At 40.8% G+C, this 22429-nt stretch overlaps 1 protein-coding gene and 1 long non-coding RNA gene across 2 annotated transcripts in view; one reads left to right on the forward strand and one right to left on the reverse strand.

The window, feature by feature from the left end:
* Positions 1 to 22429, reverse strand: part of znf609a (zinc finger protein 609a) — a 179390-nt gene that overhangs the window by 66496 nt on the left and 90465 nt on the right. The window lies entirely within an intron of this gene.
* Positions 10301 to 12047, forward strand: LOC109877820 (uncharacterized). Its single transcript, XR_004204762.1, has 2 exons — positions 10301 to 10343; positions 11579 to 12047. It is a non-coding gene; the product is annotated as an uncharacterized LOC109877820 (long non-coding RNA).

Below are 22429 nucleotides of genomic sequence, written 5' to 3' on the forward strand. Positions count from 1 at the left end.
CAATCCCAACCGTTAAGCACAGGGGTGGCAGCATCATGTTGTGGGGGCACGAGGGACTGGTGCACTTCACAAAATAGATGGCATCATGAGGTTGGAAAATTATGTGGAGATATTGAAGCAACATCAAGACAGGAAGTTAAAGCTTGGTTGCAAATGGGTTTTCCAAATGGACAATGACCCCAAGCATACTTACAAAGTTGTTGCAAAATGGCTTAACCTCTTGCGACGAGCAATCCCGGATCCGGGAGCGTAATCATAGCCTCAAACGAATTAGCATGACGCAGCGGACATAAAAACTTTTCCTATTCATGAAAATAGCAAATTAAATGAAATAAATATATTCAAACACAAGCTTAGCCTTTTGTTAAAAACACTGTCATCTCAGATTTTCAAAATATGCGTTACAGCCAACGCTAGACAAGCATTTGTGTAAGTTTATCATGGCATAATGCTATGCTAGCTCTGCTGGCAGCAGGCAACATTTTCACAAAAATAAGAAAAGCAACCAAATTAAATCATTTACCTTTGAAGAACTTCGGATTCCACTCAGGAGACTAGTTAGAAAGCAAATGTTCCTTTTTTCCCAAAAATATGATTTTTGTAGGCGAAATAGCTCCCGTTTGTTCATCATGCTTGGCTGAGAAATCGACCGAAAAAATCTACCATTACAATGCCAAACTTTTTTCAAAATTAACTCCATAATATCGACAGAAACACGGCAAACGTTGTTTAGGATCCATGCTCAAGGTGTTTTTAACAAATATATCCGTCGAGGCAATTGGCTTCTCATAAGAAGCGAATGGAAAAATGGCTACCTCAGTATTTTACGCAAGATTTTCTGCGGGAGACACCATGTGACCACTTACTAAATATGCTCCCTTACGGCTATTCTTCAATGGAAATGCGTAAAAATTCGTCACAATGCTGCAGACACCTTGGGGAATACGTGGAAAACATAAGCTCATTCGTAGCTCATTCACAGCCATATAAGGAGTCACTGGCATGAGGCAGTTAAAAAAAATGTGGCACTTCCTGGTTGGATATTTATCTGGGTTTCGCCTGTAACATCAGTTAACAACATCACAGACAATATCTTTGCCGTTTTTAGAAACGTCAGAGTGTCTTCTTTCCAAAGCTGTCAATTATATGCATAGTCGAGCATCTTTTCGTGACAAAATATCTTGTTTAAAACGGGAACGTTTTTCATCCCAAAAATGTAATAGCGCCCCCTAATGCATAACTAATGCATAGGACAACAAAGTCAAGGTATTGGAGTGGCCATCACAAAGCCCTGACCTCAGTCCTTTGGAAAATTTGTGGCCAGAACTGAAAAGCGTGTGCGAGCAAGGAGGCCTACAAACTTGACTCAGTTACATCAGCTCTGAATGTCAGGAGGAATGGGCCAAAATTCTCCCAATTTATTGTGGGAAGCTTGTGGAAGGCTACCCAAAACATTTGACCCAAGTTAAACAATTTAAAGGCAATGCTACCAAATACAAACTGAGTGTATGTAAACTTCTGACCCACTGGGAATGTGATGAAAGAAATAAAAGCTGAAATAAAATCTCACTACTATTATTCTGACAATTCACATTCTTAAAATAAAGCGGTGATCCTAACTGACCTAAGACAGGGAATTTGTACAAGGATTAAATGTCAGTAATTGTGAAAAACTGAGTTTAAATGTATTTGGCTAAGGTGTATGTAAATTTCCGACTTCAACTGTAAATGATTACCATTTTGTTGTTAGATTGTTTTTACCAAAGTCAAATTGATTGTATAATGGAGTCATAATGCATACATTGCTGTCTGTAAAGAATTGACAAACATTTTCAAATTTAATGATATTGAACTCAAAATATGCCCAACAATTGAACAGTAGCAAAACTTACAGTACCTTCAGAAAATATTCACACCCTTTTCCTTTTTTCCATATTTTGTTGCATTGAATTTAAAATGGATTAAATTTAGATTTTTTTATCACTGGCCTACACACAATAATAACCCCATAATGTCATAATGTCAAAGTGGAATTGTGTTTTTAAAAAATATATAAATTATTGTATTCAAGCCATTTTTGATGGAAAGCCTAAATTAAGTTCAGGAGAAAAAAATTGCAAGGACTCACTATGTCAAATAATAGTGTTTAACATCTCTGTACCCCACACACACACAAATTCCCTCAGTCGAGCAGTGAATTTCAAACAGATTCAACCACAAAGACAAGGGAGGTTTTCCAATGCCTCTCAAAGAAGGGCACCGATTGGTAGATGGGAAAAAAAAAAAAAAAAAGTAGACACTGAATATCCTTTTTGAGTATGGTGAAGTTATTAATTACACTTTGGATGGTGTATCAATACAGCCAGTCTGCAAAGTTACAGGCCTCCTTCATAACTCAGATGCCTGAGAAAAAGGAAACCACTCAGGGATTTTACGATGAGGCCAATGGTGAAATGTGGGTGTATGCTATACTGCTTCTCATGGCCCCTTGAAAGTTTCCACAAATTGTGTGAGGGGTAGGAATGGGCGTATTTCTCCATCCCCTTCTCCATCCATTGTACTGGGCAGTACAATGGATAGAAATGGCTCAGTCCCTGGAACAAAAACCTTGTGATATCCAGGAGCACGAGTATAGGAATAAGCTCCTCCCAAACGTTTTCAACCTGCATCTTTCATTGTTAATGTGGGATTCAATGACTTTATGAAGAGCAGCTCAGAACAGCTGGAGATGGATTTTAAAGAACTTATTGGGGCTCTACTCGACACCTACAAACTCCCCATAATATCTGGCCCTGTGCACTCCCTAAATCGTAGCATTGAACGTCAGCAAACTCTTAGCCCTCTATAACTGGCGACATGATCATTGTAACATTTGCTGACAATAGCTTGTTTTATAAGGAGGATGGGATCCACCCGAATAATTTGGGTTCCTGGATCTTTTCACAGCACTATAAGGCCGTGTTGAGACAATGACTTGTCAATGACCTACGCCTACCTCAGTTAATCCCTACCATTGTGTCGCTGAGTTGTCATAATGCTTCAGCAAATGTACACTAACGTTGAAAAGTTTGGGATCACTTAGAAATGTCCTTGTTTTTGAAAGAAAAGCACATTTTCTGCCCATTAAAATAACATCAAATTGATCAGAAATACAGTGTAGACATTGTTAATGTTGTAAAAGACTACTGTAGCTGGAAACGGCAGATTTTTTATGGAATATCTACAAAGGCGTACAGAGGCCCATTATCAGCAACCATCACTCCTGTGTTCCAATGTCGCGTTGTGTTAGCGAATCCAAGTTTATCATTTTAAAAGGCTAATTGATCATTAGAAAACATTTTTGCAACTATGTTAGCACAGCTTGAGTATCTGGAGCATCAGCATTTGTGGGTTCAATTACAGGCTCAAAATGTCCAGAAAAAAAATAATTTTCTTCTGACACTTGTCAGTCTATTCTTGTTCTTTGAAATGAAGGCTATTCCATGCGAGAAATTGCCAAGAAACTGAAGATCTCGTACAACACTGGGTACTACTCCCTTCAAAGAACAATGCAAACTAGCTTTAAACAGAATAGAAAGAGGAGTGGGAGGCCCCGGTGCACAACTAAGTAAGAGGACAAGTACATTAGTGTCTAGTTTGAGAAACAGACGCCTCATCTGTCCTCAACTGGCAGCTTCATTAAATAGTACCCGCAAAACACCAGTCTCAACGTCAACAGTGAAGAGGCGACTCCGGGATGCTGGCCTTCTAGGCAGAGTTGCAAAGAAAACGTAATATCTCAGACTGGCCAATAAAAATAAAAAAATGGGCAAAAGAACAGACAGTAAACAGAGGAACTATGCCTTGAAGGCCAGTATCCCGGAGTCACCTATTCACTGTTGACGTTGACACTGAGTTTTGTTTTAAAGCGGCATCCAAATCCATCGAATGTAGTGATCACAAAACAGTAGCCATATCTAGGAAAACCAAAGTTCCAAAGACTGGGCCTCATATTGTGGATGAGAGGTCATACAATAAGTTTTGTAGTGATTCCTATGTTGTTGATGGAAAGAATATTAGTTGGTCTGTGGTGTGTAATGAGGAGCAACCAGACGCTGCACTTGACACATTTATGAAATTGCTTATTCCAGTTACTAATAAGCATGCACCCATTATGAAAATGACTGTAAAAACGGTTAAATCCCCATGGATTGATGAGGAATTGAAAAAATGTATGGTTGAAAGGGATGAAACGAAAGGAATGGCAAATAAGTCTGGCTGCACAACCAATTGGCATACGTACTGCACATTGAGAAACCATGTGACTAAACGGAATAAAAACAAAGATAAACTATACTATGAAACAAAAATACATTTTATAGAGAATGACAGTGAAAAGCTTTGGAGCACCTTAAATTATTATTATTTTTACAAAAAGGTAAACTCAGCTCTATCATTGATTGAATCAGATGGCCCATTGATCACAAAAGCCACAGATTTTTTTCATTGGCAAGATTAGCAAATTTAGGCATGACATGCAAACAACAAATGCTGAAACTACACATAAAGACAAGCATTGTAATTTTGAATTCCGTAAAGTGAGTGTGGAGGATGTGAAAAAAAATGTGTTCTCTATCAACAAGCCACCGGGGTCTGACAACTTGGATGGAAAATTACTGAGGATAATAGAGGATGATATTGCCACATCTTCAATCTAAACCTAATAGAAAGTGAGTGCCCTCAGGCCTGGATGGAAGAAAAAGTATTTCCACTACCCTAGAATAGTAAATCCCCCTTTACTGGCTCAAATAGCCAACCAACCAGCCTGTTTAAAATAAAAAATGAAGTTGTCAACCAAAAATTGCATTTGACCAGACACAATGATATTTTACTGTAAACTAATTGTCAGACTTTCAGCACGCTTATAGAGAAGGACATTCAACAAGCATAGCACTTACACAAATGACTTCAGTGTGACATTATCGATCATAGTCTGCTGATGAAAAAACTTGTGTTATGGCTTTACACCCCCTGCTATATTGTGGATAAAGAGTTACCTGTCTAACAGAACAAATAAAGTGTTCTTTACCTCTCCAACATAATCCAGGTAGAATTAGGACTTCCCCAAGGTAGCTGTCTAGGCCCCTTACTTCTTAAAAATCTTTTCATGCTGCTTGCCTTGACTAAACCCAGTGTGTCAATGTTTGCGGATGACTCAACACTAAACATGTCAGCTACCACAGCGAGTGAAATCACTGCAACACTTAAAGAGCTGCATTTAGTTTGAGAATGGGTGGCAAGGAATAAGTTAGTTCTAAAGTCCTAAATATTTCAAAAACTAAAAGCATTGTATTTGAGACAAATCTTTCACTGAACCCTATACCTCAACTACATATTGTAATGAATATTGTGGAAATTGTCCACCAGACACTGGGAGATTAATGAACCTTTCAGCCAGGGTTTCCGTCAGCCGGTCAGATGGATTTTGGCCTATAGAGAAATTGAAAAGCCTATAAATAAAATTGGCACCGGGCAATTGTCTTGGAGAAGACGCTTTTTTGCCTATTCATTGATGGAAATACCAGGTCGATTAAAATACATTTGACTGGTACTGCTTATCGGTCTATAGGTTCATTTGCATTATTTAGTTGAATTAAATCGGTGCGTGTCGGCTACAGTATATTCGTTATGCATCTTACTTATCACATGCATACAGCATACAGAAACAGTCTGAGCTAAAAATCTGTCAGACAGCTCGAAAGAAGCTACTGCTGTAGCATCTAAAACGGCAATGGAAGATAGGCTTCATCAGCGCTTCACACACCAATTTGCAATGAGCTGGTGGCTGTAGGCTACAATTTTGGAAAAATCTACTAAATTGTTTGAAACCTTGACATTTGAATACATTTTGAATACATATTTTTTTTATGTAGCCTTACTGGGCTAGGCTACTTCTTCCTCGACAAGCTGACCAATAGAATAGGTCAACTTCTCTACTATGCAGGATAGGAGTTTGACATATGGAGGACCAAACCTGCCATAATTAGAATTAAATGACTGAATAAATAAATGCACCTATAAATAGATAAATAAATCCACACATAAATAAATATACGAGCAGGAAAATACAAAAACACTGACCAATTCATTTATTTTCTCTACATATTCATTTATTTTCTCTACATGGCGGCTGGTAGCCTAGTGGTTAGAGCGTTGGGACTTAAAAATCTGTTCTTCTGCCCCTGAACAAGGCAGTTAACCCACAGTTCCTAGGCCGTCAATGAAAATAAGAATTTGTTAGGCTGATACCCCATTTCATGGACCCAAGATCCATTGGAAAGGCTGTACATTGCAATATGAATGATCAATACACATAGGCTTACTGGTGAGCTAATGTGGCTCATTTCACAGTGGTGTCAAGGTCCTGCAATATGGGCTATGATGCTAATATTTGTGTAAACTCTTCACGGCTGTGTTCTGTGGGTGTCAGTAAGCAGGCTGATACCCCATTTAAATGGACCCAAAGGTGTATAACAAAATAATAATTGTAAAAATGCCTGTACATGTGACTTTCCCCACAGTCCCCTTAGACAACTGAAAAGGGGAGAAAGCTATCACAGCTTCCTGGTTTCCACCAATCAGAGTGCCTGAAAGCACATTTGGACTCTGACCCCCTCCCACTGCAGGTCAGAGTGGCTATCTTTGTCAGCAGATAAAGATGCAAGTTGTCTGTGTGATTAATGTTTAGTGGAGGAAACAGTGGAGCATGTGTAGATTTTTTGTGAACTGTATGACGTAGATAGGGAGAGATCGTGTGAAAGGGTTAGAGAGGCTTGGACGGGGTTGAGGTTTGGTTGCTGTAGTGGGGGGAGGAAAGGGAAAGTTAGTGGTGTCTAGGGCTTTATTTCACTTTCTTAGAGGAACAGGACAAATGAAGAGAATTTCATCTGGGTAGGCCGTGACTGGCCTCACACTCCAGCACAGTAAATGGCGGTGTAGGCCTTAAAAGTTGGATGAGATCTGGCAACCCAATCCCAAAGAAGAAGACACAAGTTTGGCTGCCGACCAAGTTATCAGTCTGTTTATTTTAGTAAGATTGTGTATGCATTCAGGAAGTGAGTTGTGAGGTTTATTGTCGGGAGGGTTAATGCTAAATTATGGTGACTGACTGAAAGCAATTACCTTAGGCTTAATAACCTTGTCACATCTGTAGCTGTATAGTACTGCGTATATTTCAGACACGTTTATAAGTGCCTGTATTGCATTAGGTGTTATTGTTTAGAGATGGTTCATTCCTATAGCCTGTACGCACACTTTACCGCTGCATTTATTATGATGAAAAATGATGATGGCACCGGAGAGGATGGCTGCTGTTTTATTGGCTCTTAACCAACCGTGCTATTTTGTTCGTTTTTCTGTTTGTAACTTATTTTGTACATAATGTTGTTGTCTCTTATGACTGAAAGGATCTTCAGGACATCAGAACAGTGATTAACTCACCTCGAATTAGACAAATAATTTTCCTTTAATGAGTCGGACGGGAAGGATATACTCCATACAGCTGAACAGGTCGTCATCCCCGTCATTCACAGCAGAAAGAAACTGAGATTTTGCGAAAGGAGATCGGGGTGCCTTGTGAGGATCAGACGACGATTGGCTAATCTGCCTTTGCCATCCGTACTATTAGCCAACCTTTGATCCCTGGAAAATAAACAGGACGAAATAAAAGCACGTATATCCTACCAATGGGACATTAAAAACTGTAACATATGTTTCACAGAGTCGTGGCTGAGTGATGACATTAACAACATGCAGCTGGCGGGTTATACACTATCCGCAGAACAGAACAGCAGCCTCGAGTAAGACACGGGGTGGCGGCCTATGTACATTTGTAAACAGCTGTTGCACGATATCTAAGGAAGTCTCTAGGAGTATATCATAGGAGTATATCATGATAAGCTGTAGACCACCACAGAGTACCACAGAGTTGTCATCTGTATTTTTTCGATAGTCGTCTACACACCACCACAGACTGATGCTGGAACTAAGACCACACTTGATGAGCTGTATACCGCCATAAGCAAACAGGAAAACACTCATACAGAGGTGGCGCTCCTTGTGGCCGGGGACTTTAATGCAGGGAAACTTAAATCAGTTTAACTGATTTCCATCAGCATGTTAAAATGTGCAAGCAGAGGTAAAAAAAAGAGTTGAGACCATCTTACTCCACACACAGAGACAAGTACAAAGCTCTCCCTCGCCCACCATTTGACATATGTGACCATAATTCTATTCTCCTGATTTCCTGCTTACAAGACAAAATTAAAGCAGAAAGGACCAGTGACTCGGTCTATAAAAAAGTGGTCAGATGAAGCAAATGCTGAACTACAGGACTGATTTGTTAGCACAGACTGGAATATGTTCCAGAAATCTTCTGATGGCATTGAGGAGTACACCACATCAGTCACTGTCTTCATCAATGATGACGTCGTCCCCACAATGACTGTAAGTACATACCCCAACCAGAAGCTATGGATTACAGGCAAAATTCGCACTGAGCTAAAGGTAAGAGCTGCCACTATCAAGGAGCAGGACTCTAACCTGGAAGCTTATGAGAAATCCTGCTATGCCCTCAGACAAAACATCAAACAGGACTAAGATCGAATTGTACGACACCGGCTCCAACGCTTGTCGGATGTGGCGGGGCTTGCAAACTATTACTGACTACAAAAAGAAGCACAACCGAGAGCTGCCCAGGAACACAAGCCTACCAGACGAGCTAAATCATTTCTATGCTCGCTTCGAGGCAAGTAACACTGAAACATGCATGAGAGCATCAGCTGTTCCAGACGACTGTGTGATCACGCTATCCGCAGCCGATGTGAGTGAGACCTTTAAACAGGTCAGCATTCACAAGGCTGCAGGGCCAGACGGATTACCAGGACATGTACTCTGAGAATGCGCTGAACAACTGGCAAGTGTCTTCACTGACATTTTCAACCTCTCCCGGTCTGAATCTGTAATTCCAACATGTTTCAAGCAGACCACCATAGTCCCTGTGCTCAAGAACACTAAGGTAACCTTCCCAAATGACTACCGACCCATAGCACTCACATCTGTAGCCATGAAATGCTTTGAAAGGCTGGTCATGGCTCACAACACCATTATCCCAGAAACCTTAGACCCACTTAAATTTGCATACAGATCCACAAATGATGCAATCTCTATTGCACTCCACACTGCCCTTTCACACCTGGACAAAAGGAACACCTATGTGAGAACCTATTCCCCCTCGGGACACTGAAAAGATTTGACATGGGTCCTCACATCCTCAAAAGGTTTACAGCTGCACCATCGAGAGCATCCTGAAGGGTTGCATCACTGCCTGGTATGGCAACTGCTCGGCCTCCGACCACAAGGCACTACAGAGGGTAGTGCGTATGGCCTGGTACATCACCAACAACAAGCTTCCTGCCACCCAGGACCTCTATACCAGGCGGTGTCAGAGGAAGGCCCTAACAATTGTGAAAGACTCCAGGCACCCTCGTCATAGACTGTTCTCTCTGCTACCGTACAGCAAGCGGTACCGGAGCACCAAGTCTAGGTCAAACAGGCTTCTAAACAGCTTCTACCCCCGAGCCATAAGACTCCTGAACATCTAATCAAATGGCTACCCAGACTATTTGCATTGCCCACCCCTTCTACGCTGCTGCTACTCTCTGTTATTATCTATGCATAGTCACTTTAATAACTCTACCTACATGTACATATTACCTCGACTAACCGGTGCCCCCCGCACATTGACTCTGTACAGGTACCCCCTGTATATTTTACTGCTGCTCTTTAATTATTTGTTACTTTTATCTTTTACTTTTTTAGATATTTACTTAAAACTGCATTGTTGGTTAAGGGCTTGTAAGTAAGCATTTCACTGTAAGGTCTACTACACCTGTTGTATTCGGCGCGTGTGACAAATACAATTTGATGTGATTTTCATAGTTCACACTACTGTTAAGCCATGGCGAGAGATTCTAGATGTTTCATAGACGGTCCTCAGCGCTCCCGCCTGCCCACGCAGTACAATTTATGACTCTGTGGCACTAGACACAGATCAGATATCCACCAGTTCTGAGAGAGGGCCATAAATCTTGCCTGTCTTAATTAGTTCTCTCTCTCTCCATGATTTGTTTATACATATATCTCTAAAATCTCTAAATGTGTATGCTGTAATTTGAATATCCCTGTATAGATGCTATGCCATTCTTTCCTGTGTAGATATTCCTATTGGATAGCTTATAACATTGTAGATTTGTTCTTACCTTTCAGAACCACAAGTCCATCCTATGCAAACTGGAGATGTCTGTGTGAGTGTGAATACTATAGTGTGTGGTGGTGATGGTGATAATAAAAGTCCTGGACTAAGAAGCATCTGTACTGTTCTTGCCGGACAGCCTGTAGCGAGTCAGAACCAATTACATCACATTAATTACTAGCGGGTGAGGGCATTCCCAACCGACCGCTCAGACAGCTCCAGCTAGCCATTTTTTACAATTAGGTAAGGCTGTACATTGCAGTATGAATGTCCAATACACACAAGTCTGCCTGGGGAGGTGATTTCCCACAGTCAAAGTCCTGCAATATAAGCTACAATGGTAATATGTAGGTACACTCTTCATAATTGTGTTCTGTGGGTATCACTGAATAGGCTGATACCCCATTTCATTGCTCCACAATCCATAGGTAAAGCTGTACAGTGAAATATAAGTATATGCCCCCAATGCAATTATGAAGTCTAATACATCCACAGTGCGACTTCAACTGATTTGCCATTTTTTGGGTCAAATTAACACATTTTAAGATACGTTTTGCCTTCACATTGACAAGGGGGAGGTTATCCTAGACCACTATCCCTAGAGGGAGACACTTTGTGAATATAGGCCCTGGAAGAAAGTGGTTACACAATACCTTGCACAGCAGTAATTTTACCCCGAGAGCAGGGGTAGAGGCAACCCTGTTCCTGGAGTGCCGCAGGTACTGCAGGATTTAGTTTTAACTCGGCACAACAACAGGCGTTCGTTCAGTTCAGCCACGTTTTCTCAAAACATTCTTGAACCGACAGATACTTTTGCTCCAATTGGTGGGTGTGCCGGGGTGTGGCTTGAAGCAATGAGTTTAGTATTTAAAGGGCAGGGGTGCATTTTGAACACACAACCCAACCCCTCCCCATTTTTCAGCGAGTCGTTCAGTACAGCACCGTTTCCGTTCAATTGAACATTCTTTTACATTTGTATGTACTGAATACAGCCCTGACCGCCTGAACTAATTGATCCGTTGAGTGATTGCCTAAATTCAAAACAACCAGTTTTCCAGGTCGGTTAAATCAAAAACATGAAGTGCCTGCGGCACTCCAGGACCAGGGTTGCCTATCCCTGCCCTAGAGGTACTAGTCAATGCTTATTAACTGAATATTGTACGTGAATTTCCATAAATCAATGACACAAACAAAAGGGTTGAATTGTCCAGCGACATTTGCAATAACTGCTAACACAACTTTGGTGTTGAAAGGTACATAATGCATTTATTGTCATCTCCCTATCAGGTCACTGCATGCTGTGACATGGGTCTGGATGGTGACACATCTTCAAGCTGCCGGACTGAAGACTGTGGCCTTCATTGGTACCAGAAGCAAGGGCCTTACCTAAGAATACAGCAAGTCTCCCTCTCGATCTCACAGCCTTTCTGTCAACATGTATGTACCCACTCAAATTCACACCAACAGCTACGGACACAAGAACAGACTTTTATTCACTTGTTTTTACTTGTCGCAGTCTTCAATCTTGTCTGGGATATATATTTTAGTTGCCAAACCTGTGTGATGTCTGATATACATAAACAATGTATTCACCCCGGACATGAGAATTGTATTTACTTTAGACCTTTTGAATCATCAAGTGTCGTCTTTGTGTTTAAGCTACCACAGAAGTTAGTCAAAGCTGATGTGACAAACATGCATGTACAAATTGTTTTGTAATCTAACAATACAATTAAATAGAGTTTATACAAAACTATATTGCATTTGGTCACCACCTAAATGTGGCTTTTAAAAGCCTTGATAGTTGCATCCTTCCTCAGTGAACTGTCTGCGGATAGCTGACAACAGGGTGGCAGGATTTTTCATGTGCTACGCTAGCGTTCCACAGCCCAGCAAACTCACCTGGGGATAGGGGGATGGACGTGTTAGTTTTGTCTGGGAGACTGCGAGTCTTTTACAGGGAGAAGATAGCATGAGGTTTGGCATAAGTACAGTGAACCCAATGCAACCAGTGGCTCTGGAAAATATGTGACCCACCACCTGGTTTCGGGTCCTATGAAGCAAAATCTGAAATGGTGTTGTTTACATTGGATAAAAGTAAAGACTCAAAGCTAGAAAATTGTATATCATGCACTGCAGTTGAGGAACAATGGGAAAGTAATTCTGCTTTGAAAGTTGATAAACTTCTAACGCCACTTTTGAGAAAATGGCCTGTGAATGTGTTGGTACACGTACTGGAGAGCTCTTCTTTGTCTACACCCATTCAGCATCGTTCATACCCTCTTAAGCATTAGCCCCACCCATCTCTAATGATTCAGTGTAGCAAACAACCAAAGATTAAGATTCAAAGTAGTAGCAAAAAGTAGTAGCACAAATAAACTTTATCTAGTCCTTGGCCTATCTTTGGTGCAGGTCATGTTGGTCTTCTCATTACCATCTCTGGTAAACACACACACTATATTAAATCAAATCAAAGTTTATTTTTCACATGCACAGGATACAGAAGGTTTAACAGGACAGTGAAATAAATGGTTACTTGCATAGTGGATTATTTTGTTTAGACGTGTAGCTAGCTAGCTAAATAATGAACCAAAATCCCAACTCTAATGCCGCGTTTAAAACAACAGGGAACTCGGAAATCTCAGACTTCACTGCGTTCAAAATAACTGGGAATGCAACAAAAAAAAAGGAGCTCGGAATGGGGAATTTTTTTAAATATTATTTTTATTTTTTAATCGGTCATCCAACTCAGAATTTCAACTCATCAACTCGGGCATCTTTCTAAAGCTACGACTTTCCAACTTAAAGATCACTGATGTCATGATTTGACCTCGTATTCTTCAGAGTTCTCAGTTGTTTTGAATGCGGCAATATTACCATGCATGAATCTGCAGGTAGTTAGAGTTAACCAACTAGGTTCAATGTTACCTAGCTAGCTAACATTAGGCTATTACTAGAAATGCAAATGGTTTCTGATATACAAATATTATTACTACACAGATCATATGTAACATTAGCTAGATAGCCAGCCAGCTAACTTTAGCTAGCTAACAGTACGCTTTAACATGCAATGAAAGCAACCTTCTGACAAAATGTTAAATGTATAATATCTGAAAATGTAGCTAGACTCTTACCTGTATAACATGGATGAACGCTTCTCCCTCTGTCATGTATACAATGTTTGCCCTTAGTTTGAATATGTAGAAAGCACCTGTCTCCGGATTACAACAGCCTTCTGTGTTCTATTTAGGACTGTTCGCATTTGGCCACCATCTCTCTGCTTCCACTGTGCATTCTACTGATTTCAAAACTCTCAACTTCTTCGATGACATTGACACCGTTTCTCCCCCCACCACTGTCATCAGAAGCCTCTACAATGTCTGGTTCAATGAACATGTTTTTTACCTAAATCAGGGATTTCCTCATTGGCTGATTCATTTTCAGAATCAGAGAGTCAGCGTGGCACGATCGTTCTCCAGAAAGTAGTCCAGCAACACGTTTTCAGTGCTTCATGATATCTTTAAAAAAAAAGCCTTGGTATAAAGGATTAATCCACACATACTAAGCAGCTTATGTTAGACAGAAGCATGCTACATGGCAGACCAATCCAAACTCATTTGTCGGCATGTCCAGCCCATTATCTCTGCCAATCATGGCTAGTGGGAAGGCTCCTGTATTTTTCCGTGGCTAAACCAACTAGGCTCATAATTTAAGAATTGTATTTGTATTTACAGATGGCATACAAGTTTGTTATTAAGGCACATGAAAGATCACATATTCCAGAAGACATTTCTGGCAAAAATGCCTCTCCTGTGAAATAGTGACGTGAGACATACGCCTAGCTTCTTAAAATGGGTCACATATGCCATGTCATCACACAGGTAGACTGCCATAGTGAAGAAGGTTTACATGGTGCATCAAGTATTCTATTATGAGTGTAGCTTACTGCTCTGGAGAGATTGCAGGTAGTTGCTCAGAAGGCTCTGGAGGTCCTTGGCCCATTCTGTCTCTGCAGCAGTTGGAGAGAGATGGATAGAGGTAGTGAGCACTAAAAAGAGAGAGCACCCTCACCCCTGACCTCCCACTGGCCCACGGCCTCCTGCCTAGTATCATGTAAAGGAAAACAATAATATCATGACTTACTGACAGAGTGCTCCATATTCCTGCTGGTAGCAAGCAGAGAAATGTCCTGCCTTGTAGTATGGTTGCATCCATCTCCGCCAGGCTCCAATAAATCAGATGGCAAACCTGCAGTGATTAACACGAAAATGGTACCTGTACTTAGGATTCCTATATTAGTATGACTATTTCACATTAATGTCTGTAAATGACAATAGATCTGATTAAGTATGCAGTATGCAAGCCATTTAAGTATGCATGCCATTTTGTGATAATGGCTATGACAAATTACATGGCATACATGTGAATTTATAGCTAGCTAAGATATTATTTATATTTTATTGCACCATCTCACTAACAATTGCTAAGGCGACCAGTAAATTCCACTATTGTGGCTAAACTGTACTGTGGCAAGCTTCTCATAGGTGATTTACTCCATCATGACAACATGCTCCTCTTTACTTGGCTGTAGTTAGCTAGCTGCTAGCTTATTAATTAAGTATCTACTCTATTGCTTAATGAGTGATCTAGTTAACTTGAGCTAGCCAACATGCATTGCTTCTGACATGTCACGATTCTGCTTGCTTTACATCTGACAGATAATTAGCTACCAAGATAATAATGGTTTCTGATAATTGCAATTAGTTCATTATCTAGCTAGTTAGCTACGTGTAAAACCAAGTCTGGCTGTAAAACGGCTAGCTAGCCAACTCGACTTTATAGCCAAGCTAGCTAGCTTGATACTCGGTAATGTTAACTTACCATGCTTTTCTGGACAACTGGACATTTCTCTCGCCAATCCCAGTCGACTCCTTCTTGCGACTCCTTGTCCCTTGGTCTTCTTCTAGGTTCAAAACTATATGGCTGTAGTCTGTTGCCTTATTGTAAAAAGCAACCTCTCGTAATACAGCCAAAACTGTTCACCACTATCTACGTCAAGGACAATGTTCCATTTGTTCTTTTTATGGTACACATGAGGCACATTTATTTTTAAATGTAATATTTATTTAACTAGGCAAGTCAGTTTAGAACAAATTCTTATATACAATGACGGCCTAAACACAGGGCCAAACCCGGACGATGCTGGGTCAACTGTGCGCCGCCCTATGGGACTCCCAATGATGCAGCCTGGATCCGAACCAGGTACTACAGTGATGCCTCTTGCACTGAGATGCAGGGTCTTAGACCACTGCGCCACTCAGGAGACCAGCATATAATAGTTTTGATAAACAATTTGCCACAAAAAAGATACATCGTATTGAGACATAGCTGTATGTGCTAGACATTATTGTTTGGGGGGGGGGGGGGGGGGGGTCAATGTGAAATAATGGCCTTTAAACACGTTCTGTCATACTAAACGCATTCAGGCCAAGGAGTTCAATCTTGGTTTTATCAGAGCACAGAGGAAGTCTGGAGCTCTGTCAGAGTGACCAAGTTCTTGGTCACCTTCCTGACCAAGGCGCTTCTTCCCCGACTGCTAAGTTTGGCCGGGCGGCCAGCTCTAGGAAGAGTCTTGGTGGTTCCACACTTCTTCCATTAAAGAATGCTGGAGGCCCCTGTGTTCTTGGGGACCAATCAAATCATGTCCAATGAATTTACCACAGGTGGACTCCAATCAAGTTCTAAAAACATCTCAAGGATGATCAATTGAACAGGATGCACCAGACCTCAATTTCGAGACTCATAGCATGAATACTAATGTAAATAAGATATGTATTTTTTTTTAAATATATATACATTTCCAAAATGAATAAAAATATTTATATAATGTTCGGTTTGTCATTATGGGGTATTGTGTGTAGATTGAGGAACAAAAATGTATTTTTATCTATTTTAGAATATGGCTGTAATGTAGCAAAATTTGGAAAAAGTCAAGGGGTCTGAATACTTTCCGAATGCACTGTATGTGTGCATTTATGTATTTATTCATTTAATTATAATTATGGCAGCTTTGTTCCTCCATATTGATATAGGCCAGTGATTTTGTTGTTCGTTATTCTAACTAGGCTTGGGCGGTGTACCATATATACAGTATACAGGGGTATTTAGAAAAAGCCAGGGGACAACTGCGAGAGACCGGAGCCTTGTGAGTCACTCACTGTTGTGCAGCACGCACCAGGTGATCTAATTACAGTATGGAATTCACAAATGTTTGCTAGCTAGTTATCTTATAACTATTAAGTTAACTGTTTAAAATGTGCTAAATGCATTGCAGTTGTGCATTTGGTTTGCTAATTTAGTAGCTAGTTCTTTATCTAGCTAAATGGTTAGCTTATTCCAATATCAAGCATTCACTATGTAGCATTTTTTTGTTACTTTTATAGTTCAGGTCAGACACTGTCTAAAATGTTCACAATGTGATCATTAACATTTAGTTAGCATTCTCTATGGGATTTTACATATACTTATTAGCATTGCTCACCTCCGGTTTTACACAGTACCAGTGGGGATTGAAAACAGCGCCCTTGAGTTCAGTGCCGGTATTACCGAATATCCCAGTGTGGCACAATTCTACCGTCTTTTTCAAAGTGCTAATGAGAATTCAGTGAGAAGGACCGCACATTGTTGCATCCTTGACTTGCAAGTTCTTTTAATATTAATTACCATAATCTAAATGAGATTTCTGTCATTCTGAGCACCATGGGTGCCCGCCCTAATCAGGTTACGAACCCAATGCATATGGGTCCGGTAGATTTCTCAAATGTCCGTTAAATTGAAATGTTGCCGGTCAAATGTACGGGCCACATTTTCCTAATGGAAACCCTGCTTTCAGCAGGACAATAACCGAAAATACAAGGCCAAATCTACACTGTACTTGCTTACCAAGAAGACAGGGACTCATGTTCCTGAGTGGCCGAGTTTTACTTAAATCTACTTGACAGTCCCATTGTAAGACCTGAAAATGGTTGTCTAGCAATGATCAACGACCATTTTGACAGAGCTTGAAGTATTTTGCAAATAATAAAAATGGGCAAATGTTGCACAATCCAGGTGCAACATCTTAGAGACTTTCCCAGAAAGAATCACAGCTATAGTCATCACAATCCAGGTGCAACATCTTAGAGACTTTCCCAGAAAGAATCACAGCTATAATCATCCCAATCCAGGTGCAACATCTTAGAGACTTTCCCAGAAAGAATCACAGCTATAAATCATCCCAACTGTGCTTCTACAAAAATACTGACTCAGGGCGGTGAATATTTATGTAAATCAGATATTTGATATAATGAGATATTTCATTTTCAATAAATTAGCAAAAAAAATTAAAAACATGTTTTCACTTTGCCATTATGGGGTGTTGTGTGTAGATGGGTAAGAAAAAAATGAATTTGATCCATTTAGAATTCAGGCTGTAATACAACACAATGTGAAATAAGTCAAGGGGCATGAATACTTTCTGAAGGCACTGTATCTGTCTGGATCAAGTGTCATTCTGTGACTTGTTTTAGTTCTGGTATCATTTTGGTATTGAGCATCATGATTGTATCGAGTATTGTGATACTAAACCTGGTATCGTTATTGAAGTAAAAAAAATCTGGCATCGTGACAACACTAAGTCTGTCTTGGCAGAATCTTGTAGGTACTGCACAGCCAAACTAATTTCCAAATAGACAAAAAGAAACACTGCTCTAAAACAAGCAACTACTTCTCCTTGGGGCAGAGAGCTAGCTTTGGTTGTTTACCCATTTCTTTTTTCAGAAAGGCTTTTTGATGAAATCAATCTAGAATCCATTTTAAGCTGCAAAGGCCAACTGAGGCAAGTATTTGTTTTTATCTGGAGGACTTAAAATGCTAACGTTATTTTGACCAAAATGACTGATGTGTAGAAATGACGAAATGCTGAAAGAATCGCAGCTATGGATGTGATCCATGTCTAATGCAGAGCAGCTGACTGCTGGTTCGATCTTGAGTGGACCATGGCATGGTTGGAAAGTTGATTGAAACGGTTCCATCAACGAGAGCAGCTCGCCAGAAAAGGAGAACTTGGCACAGGCCCTGCTTTTTCTTCATGTGTTTTCAATTATCCGCCACCCCGTTTCAAAGGAAGTCACAAACACTCAACTTCAAGACAGGCATCCACTTCAATGATTCCGATTTGGGGCTGAACTGTGTTACACAAAAAAGGGAGACGGCCTCATTGTGATCGGTGCAGGCTGTTTTACATTCTCTGAAAAGGGACTGCGATGGTGGTGGCATTATAGCTTGTGATCTGTGGGTAGGAAAGGCTGCTTATCGTCTTAAAATGACACTGAACATGACAAACGGAAACGTCTCCCATGGAGTCTGACGAGAGAAATGTGCGTCTACTTCTCCCGTTTGATTTCGACGGCTATGAATGCAAGGCTGTATAAAAGCCCGGTGTGAGAGCCGGAGCTAGCCGTTAGCTGATGAAGAGGAATCGCTGTTCCACTGCAGCCAGACAGGGGGAAGGCACTGCTCTTCCAGTAGACGCGTGGGGTGGCCATTTGAGAGCTCAACGAGATTGGAACATAAGAGGCGAGCTTTATCTGCCCAGTTTGCTGCCTAGTTTTCTCCAGTAATCAGAATGTTACTCAGGCATCTCGGAACAGATGGCTGGAAAACGAATGGTGGGTCTGATCTCTACACACAACCCCCGTCTTTGGGATTACACACCTTGACAGAGGAGCGGAGGAGAGGGAGTCTGGACTGGAAAAGAAACACGAGTCAGAGGCTGTTCTAATGTGAGGGCTAACCCTCGGGGCGGCAGTGTAGCCTAGTGGTTAGAGCATTGGACTAGTAACCGAAAGGTTGCAAGTTCAAATCCCCGAGCTGACAAGGTACAAAATCTGTCGTTCTGCCCTTGAACAGGCAGTTAACCCACTGTTCCTAGGCCGTCATTGAAAATAAGAATTTGTTCTTAACTGACTTGCCTAGTAAAATAAAGGTGTTAAAAAAAAAAAACCCTACTAGATCACAAGGGAGATTTCAGGTCAAAAAGGGTTCATTTCCTCTGAGGGCGTGTGCGTGAATGAGAGAGATAGTGTGTCCCTGCTATGCTGAGTTCAAGTGTGCTAGTGCTGGTGGGTGTGTGCCTAGGTGTATACTATTTTTGTCTCCCTGCTCCTCCGCGAGCAAAAATACAATTTCAGTTGGTGTTAGTTATTAGTTAAGCTAGTTATTGTTCGGCTCTGTTCTGAAAGCTATGGCTGTGGCCCTGTCTGATGGTGCAGGCCAGAGGTCTGTGCGGGACGGATTTATTCATGCCGCATCCCGCAGCTTCTCATAAGGCACCCGCTCACACTTGCTGGCTTTCTGTCAGACTCTCACCCACTACTGCAAGAACTGGTCCTGAACACCAGTCCCACAATGTTATTTTAGGCATACAGGTCAAAAGTTGACACACCTACTAATTTTTCTTTTTTTTAACTATTTTCTACATTGTAGAATAATAATGAAGACATCCTTGACAACTTTGAAATAATGTAGCAACCAAGTGTTATACAAATCAAAATATATTTGACAATTCTTCAAAGTAGCCACCCTTTGCCTTGATGACAGCTTTGCAAACTCAACCAGCTTCGTGAGGTAGTCACCGGGAATGCATTTCAATTAACACGTGTGCCTTGTTAAAAGTACATTTGTGGCATTTCTTTTCTTAATGTGTTAGAGTCAATCAGTTGTGACAAGTTAGGCTGTGGTATACAAAAGATGGCCCTATTTGGTAAAAGACCAAGTCCATATTATGGCAAGAACAGCTCAAATAAGCAAAGAGAAACAACAGTCCATCATTACTTTAAGACATGAAGGTCAGTCAATGCGGAAAATGTCAAGAAATTTGAAAGTTTCTTCAAGAGCAGTTGCAAAAACCATCAAGCGCTATGATGAAACTGGCTCTCATGAGGACCGCCACAGGAAAGGAAGACCCAGAGTTACCTCTGCTGCAGAGGATATGTTCATTAGACTTACCAGCCCCAGAAATTGCAGCCCAAATAAATGCTTCAGAGTTCAAGTAACAGACACATCTCAACATCAACTGTTCAGAGGAGACTGTGTGAATCAGGCCTACATGGTCAAATTGCTGCAAAGAAACCACTACTAAAGGACATCATTATGAATAACAGCCTTGCTTGGGCCAAGAAACACAAGCAGTGGACATTAAATCAGTGGAAATCTGTCCTTTGGTCTGATCAGTCCAAATTTGAGATCTTTGGTTTCAACCGCCATGTCTTTGTGAGACGCAGAGTAGATGAACGGATGATCTCTGCATGTGTGGTGGTGGTGGTGGTGGTGTGATGGTGCTTTGCTAGTGACACTGTCTGTGACTTATTTAGAATTCAAGGCACACCTGGCTGCCACAACATGAAAAGCGGAGAAAGCGGACACGTTTTGCATATAGCATATATCCTACTTTTTAGGAGGACGATTAGCAGACAGAGACAAATAAATGGGTCATCAATATTTATTGAAAATCAAAAAATGCGCAAAGCTCCCTCACCATGGTAGGCTATTCACGTGGTACGCCTTTACCTTTTCAATGACGATTTTTGATTGCACCTCGACTAATGCTAGTTGACCTCACTCCACTTTCCATTATCAATATTTATTGACAGGCACTGTAGTATAGTTTACAGTTGAATCATATTTACTTTCATTTCCTTGGAAAGATAACGGACACGTGATTCTCCAACCACGTACGGGCAGCCTACTCTATTTAATTGAGACCGCACATATACTAGGCACACTTGTTTTCACACGCTCAACGAGGAAGAGAGCTAGGCAACCTAATGTAAAGCAGTGAATTCTGAGTGTGTGTCAATAACGCAACAAAGGTTTTTAATACAATAGGTAGGCTAACGCCATACAAAGCAGAAAGACATCCGTTCACAAATAATCTGCGGAACAACAAACATTTTAAATCACAAAATTGTCTGCCTGACCGCCCACTCCCAAACGCATCATGAAAACTGTCAACCCCATCGCAATGATCTCTGTCAGGTCCCAAGTGCAGGCATGCACTCCACTGGAGCTCTGCTATATGTCGTTACTGTGGAGAAGGAAACGAGGGTTGTGGTACAGCACCACCTTTCCCCGTCTGGGTTGCATAGAAAATACACACACGTACACAATGGCTGAAAACTAGAGTTTAACTTCTTATGGCTGGGGGCAGTATTGAGTAGCTTGGATGAATAAGGTGCCCAGAGTAAACTGCCTGCTACTCAGTCCCAGTTGCTAATATATGCATATTATTATTATATTTGGATAGAAAACTCTGAAGTTTCTAAAACTGTTTGAATGATGTCTGTGAGTATAACAGAACTCATATGGCAGGCAAAAAAACATCATTTTTCCAACTCATTCCCTATTGAAGATACAGTGGGATATTGGTCATGTTGCACTTCCTAAGGCTTCCACTAGATGTCAACAGTCTTTAGAACCTTGTTTGATGCTTCTACTGTAAAGGAGGGGCTCATAAGGGCTCTTTGAGTCAGTGGTCTGACAGAGTGCCACAAGTATGTGACGCTCATTCACGTGAGAGTTAGCTCGCGTTCCATTGCATTTCTGAAGACAAAGGAATTCTCCGGTTGGAACATTATTGAAGATTTATGTTAAAAACATCCTAAACATTGATTCTATACATCGTTTGATAAGTTTCTACGGACTGTAACGGAACTTTTTGACATTTCGTCTGCTCCTAGTGAACGCGCTTCGTGAGTTTGGATTTGTTTACAAAACGCTACAAAAAGTAGCTATTTGGACATAAATGGACATTATCGAACAAATCAAACATTTATTGTGGAACTGGGATTCCTGGGAGTGCATTCTGATGAAGACCATCAAAGGTAAGTGAATATTTATAATGTTATTTCTGACTTCTGTTGACTGCACAATATGGCAGATATATTTTTGGCTTGTTTGGTCTCTGAGCCCTGTACTCAGATTATTGCATGGTTTGCTTTTTCCGTAAAGCTTTTTTGAAATCTGACACAGCGGTTGCATTAAGGAGAAGTGTATCTAAAGTTCCATGCATAACACTTGTATTTTCATCAATATTTATAA

The sequence above is a fragment of the Oncorhynchus kisutch genome, linkage group LG22 (genome assembly GCF_002021735.2).
Source record: "Oncorhynchus kisutch isolate 150728-3 linkage group LG22, Okis_V2, whole genome shotgun sequence".
Classification (NCBI taxonomy): domain Eukaryota; kingdom Metazoa; phylum Chordata; class Actinopteri; order Salmoniformes; family Salmonidae; genus Oncorhynchus; species Oncorhynchus kisutch.